The sequence below is a fragment of the Oncorhynchus keta genome, chromosome 8 (assembly GCF_023373465.1).
Source record: "Oncorhynchus keta strain PuntledgeMale-10-30-2019 chromosome 8, Oket_V2, whole genome shotgun sequence".
Classification (NCBI taxonomy): domain Eukaryota; kingdom Metazoa; phylum Chordata; class Actinopteri; order Salmoniformes; family Salmonidae; genus Oncorhynchus; species Oncorhynchus keta.
Genome location: NC_068428.1, coordinates 39,594,562 through 39,611,444, shown reverse-complemented (window position 1 = coordinate 39,611,444; position 16,883 = coordinate 39,594,562).

The window sequence follows — 16,883 nt, the reverse complement described above, 5'->3', positions numbered from 1 at the left end:
GATTTAGTGGATCCCAAATTAATAGATTTAGTGGAACCCAAATAAATAGATTTAGAGGATCCCAAACAAATAGATTTAGTGGATCCCAAGCAAATAGATTTAGGGGATACCAAATAGAGCAAGTGGATCCCAACCAAATAGAGCTAGCGGATCCCAAACAAGTAGAGATAGAGGATCCCAAACAAATATATTTAGAGAATTCCAAACAAATAGATATAGAGAATCCCAAATAGAGCTAGTGGATCCCAAACAAATAGATTTAGTGGATCCCAAACAAATAGATTTAGAGGATCCCAAACAAATAGATTTAGAGGATCCCAATCAAATAGAGCTAGAAGATCCAAAACAAATATATTTAGAGGATCTCAAACAAATATGTTTATAGGATTCCAAACAAATATATTTAGAGGGTCCCAAACAAATACATTTAGATGAACCCAAACAAATAGATTTAGAGGATCTCAAACAAATAGACCTAGTGTAACCCAAACAAGTAGATCTAAAGGATCCCAAGCAAATAGATATAGAGAATCCCAAATAGATTTAGAGGATCCCAAACAAATAGATTTTGTGGATCCCAAGCAAATATATTTAGAGGATCACAAACAAATAGAGCTAGTGGATCCCCCAAAAATAGAGCTAGTGGATACCAAACAAATAGATTTAGAGGATCCCAAACAAATAGATTTAGAGGATTCCAAACAAATAGAGCTATTGGATCCCACAAAAATAGAGCTAGTGGATACCAAACAAACAGAGCAAGCGGATCCCAAACAAATAGTGAAAGTAGATCCGAAACAAATAGATTTAGAGTATCCCAAAAAAATGGAATTAGAGGATCCCAAAAAAATACATTTAGAGGATCCAAAACAAATAGAGCTAGTGGATCCCAAACAAATAGATTTGGAGGATCCCAAACAAAAATAGCTAGTGTATCCCAAACAAATATATTTGGAGGATCCCAAACAAATAGATTTAGAGGATCCCAAATAGACATAGTGGATCCCAAACAAATAGATTTAAAGGATCCAAAACAAATAGAGCTAGTGGATCCCAAACAAATAGATTTGGAGGATCCCAAACAAATATAGCTAGTGGATCCCAAACAAATAGATTTGGAGGATCCCAAACAAATAGATTTGGAGGATCCAAACAAATACATTTAGAGGATCCCAAACAAATAGAGCTAGTGGATCCCAAACAAAGAGATTTAGTGGATCCCCAACAAATAGACTTAGAGGATCTCAAACAAATAGACCTAGTGGATCCAAAACAAATAGATTTAGAGGATCCCAAACAAATAGAGCTAGTGGATTCCAAACAAAATGTCATAGTAGATCCCAAACAAATCGAGCTGGAGGATCCCAAACAAATAGATTTAGAGGATCCCAAACAAATAGAGCTAGCGGATCCCAAACAAATAATGCTAGTAGATCACAAACAAATCTATTTAGAGGATTCCTAACAAATAGATCTAGAGGATCCCAAACAAATAGATTTAGTGGATCCCAAACAAATAGAGCTAGAGGATCCCAAACAAATACTGCTGGTAGATCCCAAACAAATATAATTAGCCGGTCCCAAACAAATAATGCTAGTAGATCACAAACAAATATATTTAGAGGATTCCTAACAAATAGATCTAGAGGATCCCAAACAAATAGTGCTAGTAGATTCCAAAAAAATAGAGCTGGGAATCCCAAACAAATAGATTTATATTATCCCAAGCAAATAGATTTAGAGGATCCCAAACAAATAGAGCTAGTGGATCCCAAACAAATAGTGCTAGTAGATCCCAAACAAATAGAGCTAGTGGATCCCAAACAAATAGATCTGGAGGATCCCAAATAAATAGAGCTAGTTGATCCCAAACAAATATTGCTCGTAGATCCCAAACAAATAGAGCTGGAGGATCCCAAATAAAATAGGCTCCCGAGTGGTGCAGTGGTCTAAGGCACTTCATCTCAGTGCAAGAGGCTTCACTGTAGTCTCTTGTTCATATCCAGGCTGCATCACATCTGGCTGTGATTGGGAGACCCATAGGATAGTGGACAATTGGCCCAGCGTCATTCATGTTTGGCTGGGGTAGGCCAAATAGAGCTAAAGGACGCAAGAAGGACAACGAGAAGAGAGGGAAGTTTACAGAGAGTCAGAAAAGGGCAAATGGTTTAAAAATACTTTTTGACCAGGACCTTTTTGACCAGGGCCCTTTTGACCAGGACCTTTTTGACCAGGGCCCTTTTGACCAGGACCTTTTTGACCAGGGCCCTTTTGACCAGGACCTTTTTGACCAGGGCCCTTTTGACCAGGACCTTTTTGACCAGGGCCCTTTTGACCAGGACCTTTTTGACCAGGACCCATTTGACCGGGACCTTTTTGACCAGGACCCATTTGAACAGGACCAATTTGACAAGGATCTTTTTGACCAGGGCCCATGGAGTATAGGGTGCCATTTGAGACACATACAGAGCCCCTCCCCCAAGGTCAGGACCAAGGAGAGTGGAGCCAATTACTATGCAGATCAGAGCTGATGTCGTTTAGGGGGATTGCTCTAATGCAATCACATTAGCTGGCCAAAGAAAGAGGAATCTCCTGTCCTCCTCATCCTCCTCTGTGCTGCCTGCCTGGCATGACCCCAATAATGGAAGCTAGGGGTCAGGGTCAGGTGACATGTAGGACGGCCTTCTCGGATGTTTTCTTTTACAAAACACTTTTACCTTATCTCGCCGCCAGGCACGTGATTATCAAGTCAAACAAGACCCTGGCCGACGTGCACCCGCATATTTTCACATCAGGAAGTAAGGTTGGAAACATAGGGGCTACAGCGCTACACGTGTATGTGAGTGTACAGGAAAACACATACACCTGTATGTTCAAATGTTTCACACAAACACGCATACACAGAGATGGACAGAGAGACAGGTAGACAGCCTCCCACAGATCCTTCTTTCCATCCATTTTCTCTTTCTACATCTCAGATGGACAGGGAGACAAAGAGACAGATGACTCTCTCTCTCTCTCTCTCTCTCTCTCTCTCTCTCTCTCCCTCCCTCCCTCCCTCCCTCCCTCTGTTCTCTATGCGGTGACTGCTTGTCTATGATCCACCACGGTCCTGGAGGGCAGATTGCAATTTACTCTCTCCCTGTGGGTGAGGTGTGTGTCCAGATTGTAAATCTCTCTTTCTCTACCGACCTCCCTCCCTCCGTCTCCTCCCTCTCTCCTTCCCTCCATCCTATCCCATGCAGAGGGAGGGTAATGAGAGAGAGGTTTGATCAGGTGGCCTCAGTGGAATGAAATCTGCATCTAATGCATACATAAATCACACTCCACTTTCAGGACATTTTCATGTGCATAATGTCTTTCACCCCTCCCCCCCTCTTTCTCTCTTTCTCTCTCTCTCTCTCTCTCTCTCTCTCTCTCTCTCTCTCTCTCTCTCTCTCTCTCTCTCTCTCTCTCTCTCTCTCTCTCTCTCTCCGCCAGATGAGCTTGGTATGAGGTGGAGGGTTTCTCTCTTATACCATTCTTTCTTTCTTTCTTTCTTTCTTTCTTTCTTTCTTTCTTTCTTTCTTTCATTCATTCATTATTTCATTCTTTTGTTCTTTAAGGTTTTCAAGAAAGACGGCCTTGTTTTTAATGCTCCCAATCTATTGTGCTGCTAGGGAACAGAGTGGAGAGGTGCTGAGATGTGCTGCTAGGGGACAGAGTGGAGAGGTGCTGAGATGTGCTGCAAGAGGACGGAGTGGAGAGGTGTTGAGATGTGCTGCTAGGGGACAGAGTGGAGAGGTGCTGAAATGTGCTGCAAGGGGACAGAGTGGAGAGGTGATGAGATGTGCTGCTAGGGGACAGAGTGGAGGGGTGCTGAAATGTGCTGCTAGGGGACAGAGTGGAGAGGTGATGAGATGTGCTGCTAGGGGACAGAGTGGAGAGGTGCTGAGATGTGCTGCTAGGGGACAGAGTGGAGATGTGCTGCTAGGGAACAGAGTGGAAAGGTGCTGAGATGTGCTGCTAGGGAACAGAGTGGAGATGTGCTGCTAGGATACAGATTGGAGAGGTGATGAGATGTGCTGCTTAGAACAGAGTGGAGAGGTGATGAGATGTGCTGCTAGGGAACAGAGTGGAGAGGTGATGAGATGAGCTGCTAGGGAACAGAGTGGAGAGGTGCTGAGATGTGCTGCTAGGGAACAGAGTGTAGATGTGCTGCTAGGGAACAGAGTGGAGCTGTGCTGCAAGTGAACAGAGTGGAGATGAGCTGCTAGGGAACAGAGTGGAGATGTGCTGCTAGGGAACAGAGTGGAGATGTGCTGCTACGGAACAGAGTGGAGAGGTACTGAGATGTGCTGCTAGGGAACAGAGTGGAGATGTGCTGCTACGGAACAGAGTGGAGAGGTACTGAGATGTGCTGCAAGGATACAGATTGGAGAGGTGATGAGATGTGCTGCTTGGAACAGAGTGGAGAGGTGATGAGATGTGCTGCTAGGGAACAGAGTGGAGATGTGCTGCTAGGGAACAGAGTGGAGCTGTGCTGCTAGGGAACAGAGTGGAGATGTGCTGCTACGGAACAGAGTGGAGAGGTACTGAGATGTGCTGCTAGGGAACAGAGTGGAGATGTGCTGCTACGGAACAGAGTGGAGAGGTACTGAGATGTGCTGCAAGGATACAGATTGGAGAGGTGATGAGATGTGCTGCTTGGAACAGAGTGGAGAGGTGATGAGATGTGCTGCTAGTGAACAGAGTGGAGAGGTGATGAGATGTGCTGCTAGTGAACAGAGTGGAGAGGTGATGAGATGAGCTGCTAGGGAACAGAGTGGAGAAGTGCTGAGATGTGCAGCTTGGAACAGAGTGGGGAGGTGATGAGATGTGCTGCTAGGGAACAGAGTGGAGATGTGCTGCTAGGGAACAGAGTGGAGCTGTGCTGCTAGGGAACAGAGTGGAGATGATCTGCTAGGGAACAGAGTGGAGATGTGCTGCTAGGGAACAGAGTGGAGAGGTACTGAGATGTGCTGCAAGGGAACAGAGTGGAGATGTGCTGAGATGTGCTGCTATGGAACAGAGTGGAGATGTGCTGCTAGGATACAGAGTGGAGATGTGCTGAGATGTGCTGCTAGGGGACAGAGTGGAGAGGTGATGAGATGTGCTGCATGGGTACGAGTGGAGAGGTGATGAGATGTGCTGCTAGGGAACAGAGTGGAGATGTACTGCTAGGGAACAGAGTGGAGATGTGCTGCTAGGGAACAGAGTGGAGAGGTGCTGCTAGTGAACAGAGTGGAGATGTGCTGCTAGGGAACAGAGTGGAGAGGTGATGAGATGTGCTGCTAGGGAACAGAGTGGAGATGTACTGCTAGGGAACAGAGTGGAGATGTGCTGCTAGGGAACAGAGTGGAGAGGTGCTGAGATGTGCTGCTAGGGAACAGAGTGGAGATGTGCTGCTAGTGAACAGAGTGGAGATGTGCTGCTACGGAACAGAGTGGAGAGGTACTGAGATGTGCTGCAAGGGTACAGAGTGGAGATGTGCTGAGATGTGCTGCTATGGAACAGAGTGGAGATGTGCTGCTAGGATACAGAGTGGAGATGTGCTGAGATGTGCTGCTAGGGGACAGAGTGGAGAGGTGATGAGATGTGCTGCTTGGGTACGAGTGGAGAGGTGATGAGATGTGCTGCTAGGGAACAGAGTGGAGATGTACTGCTAGGGAACAGAGTGGAGATGTGCTGCTAGGGAACAGAGTGGAGAGGTGCTAAGATGTGCTGCTAGGAAACAGAGTGGAGATGTGCTGCTAGTGAACAGAGTGGAGATGTGCTGCTAGGGAACAGAGTGGAGAGGTGATGAGATGTGCTGCTAGGGAACAGAGTGGAGATGTACTTCTAGGGAACATAGTGGAGATGTGCTGCTAGGGAACAGAGTGGAGAGGTGCTGAGATGTGCTGCTAGGGAGCAGAGTGGAGATGTGCTGCTAGTGAACAGAGTGGAGATGTGCTGCTAGGGAACAGAGTGGAGATGTGCTGCTAGGGAACAGAGTGGAGAGGTGCTGAGATGTGCTGCTAGGGAACAGAGTGGAGATGTGCTGCTAGGGAACAGAGTGGAGATGTGCTGCAAGGATACAGATTGGAGAGGTGATGAGATGTGCTGCTTGGAACAGAGTGGAGAGGTGATGAGATGTGCTGCTAGTGAACAGAGTGGAGAGGTGATGAGATGAGCTGCTAGGGAACAAAGTGGAGAGGTGCTGAGATGTGCAGCTTGGAACAGAGTGGGGAGGTGATGAGATGTGCTGCTAGGGAACAGAGTGGAGATGTGCTGCTAGGGAACAGAGTGGAGCTGTGCTGCTAGGGAACAGAGTGGAGATGATCTGCTAGGGAACAGAGTGGAGATGTGCTGCTAGGGAACAGAGTGGAGATGTGCTGCTACGGAACAGAGTGGAGAGGTACTGAGATGTGCTGCAAGGAACAGAGTGGAGATGTGCTGAGATGTGCTGCTATGGAACAGAGTGGAGATGTGCTGCTAGGATACAGAGTGGAGATGTGCTGAGATGTGCTGCTAGGGGACAGAGTGGAGAGGTGATGAGATGTGCTGCTTGGGTACGAGTGGAGAGGTGATGAGATGTGCTGCTAGGGAACAGAGTGGAGATGTACTGCTAGGGAACAGAGTGGAGATGTGCTGCTAGGGAACAGAGTGGAGAGGTGCTGAGATGTGCTGCTAGGAAACAGAGTGGAGATGTGCTGCTAGTGAACAGAGTGGAGATGTGCTGCTAGGGAACAGAGTGGAGAGGTGATGAGATGTGCTGCTAGGGAACAGAGTGGAGATGTACTGCTAGGGAACATAGTGGAGATGTGCTGCTAGGGAACAGAGTGGAGAGGTGATGAGATGTGCTGCTAGGGAACAGAGTGGAGATGTGCTGCTAGTGAACAGAGTGGAGATGTGCTGCTAGGGAACAGAGTGGAGATGTGCTGCTAGGGAACAGAGGAGAGGTGCTGAGATGTGCTGCTAGGGAACAGAGTGGAGATGTGCTGCAAGGATACAGATTGGAGAGGTGATGAGATGTGCTGCTTGGAACAGAGTGGAGAGGTGATGAGATGTGCTGCTAGTGAACAGAGTGGAGAGGTGATGAGATGAGCTGCTAGGGAACAAAGTGGAGAGGTGCTGAGATGTGCAGCTTGGAACAGAGTGGGGAGGTGATGAGATGTGCTGCTAGGGAACAGAGTGGAGATGTGCTGCTAGGGAACAGAGTGGAGCTGTGCTGCTAGGGAACAGAGTGGAGATGATCTGCTAGGGAACAGAGTGGAGATGTGCTGCTAGGGAACAGAGTGGAGATGTGCTGCTACGGAACAGAGTGGAGAGGTACTGAGATGTGCTGCAAGGGAACAGAGTGGAGATGTGCTGAGATGTGCTGCTATGGAACAGAGTGGAGATGTGCTGCTAGGATACAGAGTGGAGATGTGCTGAGATGTGCTGCTAGGGGACAGAGTGGAGAGGTGATGAGATGTGCTGCTTGGGTACGAGTGGAGAGGTGATGATGATGCTGCTAGGGAACAGAGTGGAGATGTACTGCTAGGGAACAGAGTGGAGATGTGCTGCTAGGGAACAGAGTGGAGAGGTGCTGAGATGTGCTGCTAGGGAACAGAGTGGAGATGTGCTGCTAGTGAACAGAGTGGAGATGTGCTGCTAAACAGAGTGGAGGTGATGAGATGTGCTGCTAGGGAACAGAGTGGAGAGGTGATGAGATGTGCTGCTTGGGAACAGAGTGGAGATGTGCTGCTAGGGAACAGAGTGGAGCTGTGCTGCTAGGGAACAGAGTGGAGATGATCTGCTAGGGAACAGAGTGGAGATGTGCTGCTAGGGAACAGAGTGGAGATGTGCTGCTACGGAACAGAGTGGAGAGGTACTGAGATGTGCTGCAAGGAACAGAGTGGAGATGTGCTGAGATGTGCTGCTATGGAACAGAGTGGAGATGTGCTGCTAGGATACAGAGTGGAGATGTGCTGAGATGTGCTGCTAGGGGACAGAGTGGAGAGGTGATGAGATGTGCTGCTTTGGGTACGAGTGGAGAGGTGATGAGATGTGCTGCTAGGGAACAGAGTGGAGATGTACTGCTAGGGAACAGAGTGGAGATGTGCTGCTAGGGAACAGAGTGGAGAGGTGCTGAGATGTGCTGCTAGGAAACAGAGTGGAGATGTGCTGCTAGTGAACAGAGTGGAGATGTGCTGCTAGGGAACAGAGTGGAGAGGTGATGAGATGTGCTGCTAGGGAACAGAGTGGAGATGTACTGCTAGGGAACATAGTGGAGATGTGCTGCTAGGGAACAGAGTGGAGAGGTGATGAGATGTGCTGCTAGGGAGCAGAGTGGAGATGTGCTGCTAGTGAACAGAGTGGAGATGTGCTGCTAGGGAACAGAGTGGAGATGTGCTGCTAGGGACAGAGTGGAGAGGTGCTGAGATGTGCTGCTAGGGAACAGAGTGGAGATGTGCTGCAAGGATACAGATTGGAGAGGTGATGAGATGTGCTGCTTGGAACAGAGTGGAGAGGTGATGAGATGTGCTGCTAGTGAACAGAGTGGAGAGGTGATGAGATGAGCTGCTAGGGAACAAAGTGGAGAGGTGCTGAGATGTACAGCTTGGAACAGAGTGGGGAGGTGATGAGATGTGCTGCTAGGGAACAGAGTGGAGATGTGCTGCTAGGGAACAGAGTGGAGCTGTGCTGCTAGGGGACAGAGTGGAGATGATCTGCTAGGGAACAGAGTGGAGATGTGCTGCTAGGGAACAGAGTGGAGATGTGCTGCTACGGAACAGAGTGGAGAGGTACTGAGATGTGCTGCAAGGGAACAGAGTGGAGATGTGCTGAGATGTGCTGCTATGGAACAGAGTGGAGATGTGCTGCTAGGATACAGAGTGGAGATGTGCTGAGATGTGCTGCTAGGGGACAGAGTGGAGAGGTGATGAGATGTGCTGCTTGGGTACGAGTGGAGAGGTGATAAGATGTGCTGCTAGGGAACAGAGTGGAGATGTACTGCTAGGGAACAGAGTGGAGATGTGCTGCTAGGGAACAGAGTGGAGAGGTGCTGAGATGTGCTGCTAGGGAACAGAGTGGAGATGTGCTGCTAGTGAACAGAGTGGAGATGTGCTGCTAGGGAACAGAGTGGAGAGGTGATGAGATGTGCTGCTAGGGAACAGAGTGGAGAGGTGATGAGATGTGCTGCTTGGGTACGAGTGGAGAGGTGATGAGATGTGCTGCTAGGGAACAGAGTGGAGATGTACTGCTAGGGAACAGAGTGGAGATGTGCTGCTAGAAAACAGAGTGGAGAGGTGCTGAGATGTGCTGCTAGGGAACAGAGTGGAGATGTGCTGCTAGTGAACAGAGTGGAGATGTGCTGCTAGGGAACAGAGTGGAGAGGTGATGAGATGTGCTGCTAGGGAACAGAGTGGAGATGTACTGCTAGGGAACAGAGTGGAGATGTGCTGCTAGGGAACAGAGTGAAGAGGTGATGAGATGAGCTGCTAGGGAACAGAGTGGAGAGGTGCTGAGATGTGCTGCTTGGAGACAGAGTGTAGATGTGCTGCTAGGGTACAGAGTGGAGAGGTGCTGCTAGGGAACAGAGTGGAGATGTGCTGCTAGGGCACAGAGTGGAGAGGTGCTGAGATGTGCTGCTTGGAAACAGAGTGGAGATGTGCTGCTAGGGAACAGAGTGGAGAGGTGATGAGATGTGCAGCTAGGGAACAGAGTGGAGAGGTGCTGAGATGTGCTGCTTGGAGACAGAGTGGAGATGTGCTGCTAGGGAACAGAGTGGAGATGTGCTGCTAGGATACAGATTGGAGAGGTGATGAGATGTGCTCCTTGGAACAGAGTGGAGAGGTGATGAGATGTGCTGCTTGGAGACAGAGTGTAGATGTGCTGCTAGGGAACAGAGTGGAGCTGTGCTGCAGGTGAACAGAGTGGAGATGAGCTGCTAGGGAACAGAGTGGAGAGGTGATGAGATGAGATGCTAGGGAACAGAGTGGAGAGGTGCTGAGATGTGCTGCTTGGAGACAGAGTGTAGATGTGCTGCTAGAGAACAGAGTGGAGCTGTGCTGCAGGTGAACAGAGTGGAGATGAGCTGCTAGGGAACAGAGTGGAGATGTGCTGCTAGGGAACAGAGTGGAGAGGTGCTGCTACAGAACAGAGTGGAGAGGTCTGAGATGTGCTGCTAGGGAACAGAGTGGAGATGTGCTGCTAGTGAACAGAGTGGAGATGTGCTGCTAGGGAAACAGAGTGGAGATGTGCTGCTAGGGAACAGAGTGGAGAGGTGCTGAGATGTGCTGCTAGGGAACAGAGTGGAGATGTGCTGCTAGGGAACAGAGTGGAGATGTGCTGCTAGGGAACAGAGTGGAGAGGTGCTGAGATGTGCTGCTTGGAGACAGAGTGGAGCTGTGCTACTAGGGAACAGAGTGGAGATGAGCTGCTCGGGAACAGAGTGGAGAGGTTCTGAGATGTGCTGCTAGGGAACAGAGTGGAGATGTGCTGCTAGGATACAGAGTAGAGATGTGTTGAGATGTGCTGCTAGGGAACAGAGTGGAGAGGTGCTGAGATGTGCGGCTTGGAGACAGAGTGGAGCTGTGCTGCTAGGTAACAGAGTGGAGATGTGCTGCTACGGAACAGAGTGGAGCGGTATTGAGATGTGCTGCTAGGGGACAGAGTGGAGATGTGCTGCTAGGATACAGAGTAGAGATGTGTTGAGATGTGCTGCCAGGGAACTGAGTGGAGAGGTGCTGAGATGTGCTGCTTGGATCAGAGTGGAGAGGTGACGAGATGTGCTGCTAGGGAACAGAGTGAAGAGGTGATGAGATGAGCTGCTAGGGAACAGAGTGGAGAGGTGCTGAGATGTGCTGCTTGGAGACAGAGTGTAGATGTGCTGCTAGGGAACAGAGTGGAGATGTGCTGCTAGGGAACAGAGTGGAGAGGTGCTGAGATGTGCTGCTTGGAAACAGAGTGGAGATGTGCTGCTAGGGAACAGAGTGGAGAGGTGATGAGATGTGCAGCTAGGGAACAGAGTGGAGAGGTGCTGAGATGTGCTGCTTGGAGACAGAGTGGAGATGTGCTGCTAGGGAACAGAGTGGAGATGTACTGCTAGGATACAGATTGGAGAGGTGATGAGATGTGCTCCTTGGAACAGAGTGGAGAGGTGATGAGATGTGCTGCTAGGGAACAGAGTGGAGAGGTGATGAGATGAGATGCTAGGGAACAGAGTGGAGAGGTGCTCAGATGTGCTGCTTGGAGACAGAGTGTAGATGTGCTGCTAGGGAACAGAGTGGAGCTGTGCTGCAGGTGAACAGAGTGGAGATGAGCTGCTAGGGAACAGAGTGGAGATGTGCTGCTAGGGAACAGAGTGGAGATGTGCTGCTACGGAACAGAGTGGAGAGGTACTGAGATGTACTGCTAGGGAACAGAGTGGAGATGTGCTGAGATGTGCTGCTAGGGAACAGAGTGGAGATGTGCTGAGATGTGCTGCTAGGGAACAGAGTGGAGATGAGCTGCTCGGGAACAGAGTGGAGAGGTGCTGAGATGTGCTGCTAGAGAACAGAGTGGAGATGTGCTGCTAGGATACAGAGTAGAGATGTGTTGAGATGTGCTGCTAGGGAACAGAGTGGAGAGGTGCTGAGATGTGCGGCTTGGAGACAGAGTGGAGCTGTGCTGCTAGGTAACAGAGTGGAGATGTGCTGCTACGGAACAGAGTGGAGAGGTATTGAGATGTGCTGCTAGGGGACAGAGTGGAGATGTGCTGCTAGGATACAGAGTAGAGATGTGTTGAGATGTGCTGCCAGGGAACTGAGTGGAGAGGTGCTGAGATGTGCTGCTTGGAGACAGAGTGGAGATGTGCTGCTAGGGAACAGAGTGGAGATGTGCTGCTAGGATACAGATTGGAGAGGTGATGAGATGTGCTGCTTGGATCAGAGTGGAGAGGTGACGAGATGTGCTGCTAGGGAACAGAGTGAAGAGGTGATGAGATGAGCTGCTAGGGAACAGAGTGGAGAGGTGCTGAGATGTGCTGCTTGGAGACAGAGTGTAGATGTGCTGCTAGGGAACAGAGTGGAGATGTGCTGCTAGGACACAGAGTGGAGAGGTGCTGAGATGTGCTGCTTGGAAACAGAGTGGAGATGTGCTGCTAGGGAACAGAGTGGAGAGGTGATGAGATGTGCAGCTAGGGAACAGAGTGGAGAGGTGCTGAGATGTGCTGCTTGGAGACAGAGTGGAGATGTGCTGCTAGGGAACAGAGTGGAGATGTGCTGCTAGGATACAGATTGGAGAGGTGATGAGATGTGCTCCTTGGAACAGAGTGGAGAGGTGATGAGATGTGCTGCTAGGGAACAGAGTGGAGAGGTGATGAGATGAGATGCTAGGGAACAGAGTGGAGAGGTGCTGAGATGTGCTGCTTGGAGACAGAGTGTAGATGTGCTGCTAGGGAACAGAGTGGAGCTGTGCTGCAGGTGAACAGAGTGGAGATGAGCTGCTAGGGAACAGAGTGGAGATGTGCTGCTAGGGAACAGAGTGGAGATGTGCTGCTACGGAACAGAGTGGAGAGGTACTGAGATGTACTGCTAGGGAACAGAGTGGAGATGTGCTGAGATGTGCTGCTAGGGAACAGAGTGGAGATGTGCTGAGATGTGCTGCTAGGGAACAGAGTGGAGATGTGCTGCTAGGGGACAGAGTGGAGATGTGCTGCTAGGGAACAGAGTGGAGAGGTGATGAGATGTGCTGCTAGGGAACAGAGTGGAGAGGTGCTGAGATGTGCTGCTTGGAGACAGAGTGGAGATGTGCTGCTAGGGAACAGAGTGGAGATGTGCTGCTAGGTAACAGAGTGGAGAGGTGCTGAGATGTGCTGCTAGGGAACAGAGTGGAGCTGTGCTACTAGGGAACAGAGTGGAGATGAGCTGCTCGGGAACAGAGTGGAGAGGTGCTGAGATGTGCTGCTAGAGAACAGAGTGGAGATGTGCTGCTAGGATACAGAGTAGAGATGTGTTGAGATGTGCTGCTAGGGAACAGAGTGGAGAGGTGCTGAGATGTGCGGCTTGGAGACAGAGTGGAGCTGTGCTGCTAGGTAACAGAGTGGAGATGTGCTGCTACGGAACAGAGTGGAGAGGTATTGAGATGTGCTGCTAGGGGACAGAGTGGAGATGTGCTGCTAGGATACAGAGTAGAGATGTGTTGAGATGTGCTGCCAGGGAACTGAGTGGAGAGGTGCTGAGATGTGCTGCTTGGAGACAGAGTGGAGATGTGCTGCTAGGGAACAGAGTGGAGATGTGCTGCTAGGATACAGATTGGAGAGGTGATGAGATGTGCTGCTTGGATCAGAGTGGAGAGGTGACGAGATGTGCTGCTAGGGAATAGAGTGAAGAGGTGATGAGATGAGCTGCTAGGGAACAGAGTGGAGAGGTGCTGAGATGTGCTGCTTGGAGACAGAGTGTAGATGTGCTGCTAGGGAACAGAGTGGAGATGTGCTGCTAGGGAACAGAGTGGAGAGGTGCTGAGATGTGCTGCTTGGAAACAGAGTGGAGATGTGCTGAGATGTGCGGCTTGGAGACAGAGTGGTGCTGTGCTGCTAGGTAAACGGGGTGGAGATGTGCTGCTACGGAACAGAGTGGAGAGGTATTGAGATGTGCTGCTAGGGGACAGAGTGGAGATGTGCTGCTAGGATACAGAGTAGAGATGTGTTGAGATGTGCTGCCAGGGAACTGAGTGGAGAGGTGCTGAGATGTGCTGCTTGGAGACAGAGTGGAGATGTGCTGCTAGGGAACAGAGTGGAGATGTGCTGCTAGGATACAGATTGGAGAGGTGATGAGATGTGCTCCTTGGAACAGAGTGGAGAGGTGATGAGATGTGCTGCTAGGGAACAGAGTGGAGAGGTGATGAGATGAGATGCTAGGGAACAGAGTGGAGAGGTGCTGAGATGTGCTGCTTGGAGACAGAGTGTAGATGTGCTGCTAGGGAACAGAGTGGAGCTGTGCTGCAGGTGAACAGAGTGGAGATGAGCTGCTAGGGAACAGAGTGGAGATGTGCTGCTAGGGAACAGAGTGGAGATGTGCTGCTACGGAACAGAGTGGAGAGGTACTGAGATGTACTGCTAGGGAACAGAGTGGAGATGTGCTGAGATGTGCTGCTAGGGAACAGAGTGGAGATGTGCTGAGATGTGCTGCTAGGGAACAGAGTGGAGATGTGCTGCTAGGGGACAGAGTGGAGATGTGCTGCTAGGGAACAGAGTGGAGAGGTGATGAGATGTGCTGCTAGGGAACAGAGTGGAGAGGTGATGAGATGAGATGCTAGGGAACAGAGTGGAGAGGTGCTGAGATGTGCTGCTTGGAGACAGAGTGTAGATGTGCTGCTAGGGAACAGAGTGGAGCTGTGCTGCAGGTGAACAGAGTGGAGATGAGCTGCTAGGGAACAGAGTGGAGATGTGCTGCTAGGGAACAGAGTGGAGATGTGCTGCTACGGAACAGAGTGGAGAGGTACTGAGATGTACTGCTAGGGAACAGAGTGGAGATGTGCTGAGATGTGCTGCTAGGGAACAGAGTGGAGATGTGCTGAGATGTGCTGCTAGGGAACAGAGTGGAGATGTGCTGCTAGGGGACAGAGTGGAGATGTGCTGCTAGGGAACAGAGTGGAGAGGTGATGAGATGTGCTGCTAGGGAACAGAGTGGAGAGTTGCTGAGATGTGCTGCTTGGAGACAGAGTGGAGATGTGCTGCTAGGGAACAGAGTGGAGATGTGCTGCTAGGTAACAGAGTGGAGAGGTGCTGAGATGTGCTGCTAGGGAACAGAGTGGAGCTGTGCTACTAGGGAACAGAGTGGAGATGAGCTGCTCGGGAACAGAGTGGAGAGGTGCTGAGATGTGCTGCTAGGGAACAGAGTGGAGATGTGCTGCTAGGATACAGAGTAGAGATGTGTTGAGATGTGCTGCTAGGGAACAGAGTGGAGAGGTGCTGAGATGTGCGGCTTGGAGACAGAGTGGAGCTGTGCTGCTAGGTAACAGAGTGGAGATGTGCTGCTACGGAACAGAGTGGAGAGGTGATGAGATGTGCTGCTTGGATCAGAGTGGAGAGGTGACGAGATGTGCTGCTAGGGAATAGAGTGAAGAGGTGATGAGATGAGCTGCTAGGGAACAGAGTGGAGAGGTGCTGAGATGTGCTGCTTGGAGACAGAGTGTAGATGTGCTGCTAGGGAACAGAGTGGAGCTGTGCTGCAGGTGAACAGAGTGGAGATGAGCTGCTAGGGAACAGAGTGGAGATGTGCTGCTAGGGAACAGAGTGGAGATGTGCTGCTACGGAACAGAGTGGAGTGGTGCTGAGATGTGCTGCTAGGGAACAGAGTGGAGATGTGCTGAGATGTGCTGCTAGGGAACAGAGTGGAGATGTGCTGCTAGGGGACAGAGTGGAGATGTGCTGCTAGGGAACAGAGTGGAGATGTGCTGCTAGGATACAGAGTAGAGATGTGTTGAGATGTGCTGCCAGGGAACTGAGTGGAGAGGTGCTGAGATGTGCTGCTTGGAGACAGAGTGGAGATGTGCTGCTAGGGAACAGAGTGGAGATGTGCTGCTAGGATACAGATTGGAGAGGTGATGAGATGTGCTCCTTGGAACAGAGTGGAGAGGTGATGAGATGTGCTGCTAGGGAACAGAGTGGAGAGGTGATGAGATGAGATGCTAGGGAACAGAGTGGAGAGGTGCTGAGATGTGCTGCTTGGAGACAGAGTGTAGATGTGCTGCTAGGGAACAGAGTGGAGCTGTGCTGCAGGTGAACAGAGTGGAGATGAGCTGCTAGGGAACAGAGTGGAGATGTGCTGCTAGGGAACAGAGTGGAGATGTGCTGCTACGGAACAGAGTGGAGAGGTACTGAGATGTACTGCTAGGGAACAGAGTGGAGATGTGCTGAGATGTGCTGCTAGGGAACAGAGTGGAGATGTGCTGAGATGTGCTGCTAGGGAACAGAGTGGAGATGTGCTGCTAGGGGACAGAGTGGAGATGTGCTGCTAGGGAACAGAGTGGAGAGGTGATGAGATGTGCTGCTAGGGAACAGAGTGGAGAGGTGCTGAGATGTGCTGCTTGGAGACAGAGTGGAGATGTGCTGCTAGGGAACAGAGTGGAAATGTGCTGCTAGGTAACAGAGTGGAGAGGTGCTGAGATGTGCTGCTAGGGAACAGAGTGGAGATGTGCTGCTAGGATACAGAGTAGAGATGTGTTGAGATGTGCTGCTAGGGAACAGAGTGGAGAGGTGCTGAGATGTGCGGCTTGGAGACAGAGTGGAGCTATGCTGCTAGGTAACAGAGTGGAGATGTGCTGCTACGGAACAGAGTGGAGAGGTATTGAGATGTGCTGCTAGGGGACAGAGTGGAGATGTGCTGCTAGGATACAGAGTAGAGATGTGTTGAGATGTGCTGCCAGGGAACTGAGTGGAGAGGTGCTGAGATGTGCTGCTTGGAGACAGAGTGGAGATGTGTTGCTAGGAAACAGAGTGGAGATGTGCTGCTAGGATACAGATTGGAGAGGTGATGAGATGTGCTGCTTGGATCAGAGTGGAGAGGTGACGAGATGTGCTGCTAGGGAATAGAGTGAAGAGGTGATGAGATGAGCTGCTAGGGAACAGAGTGGAGAGGTGCTGAGATGTGCTGCTTGGAGACAGAGTGTAGATGTGCTGCTAGGGAACAGAGTGGAGCTGTGCTGCAGGTGAACAGAGTGGAGATGAGCTGCTAGGGAACAGAGTGGAGATGTGCTGCTAGGGAACAGAGTGGAGATGTGCTGCTACGGAACAGAGTGGAGAGGTACTGAGATGTACTGCTAGGGAACAGAGTGGAGATGTGCTGAGATGTGCTGCTAGGGAACAGAGTGGAGATGTGCTGAGATGTGCTGCTAGGGAACAGAGTGGAGATGTGCTC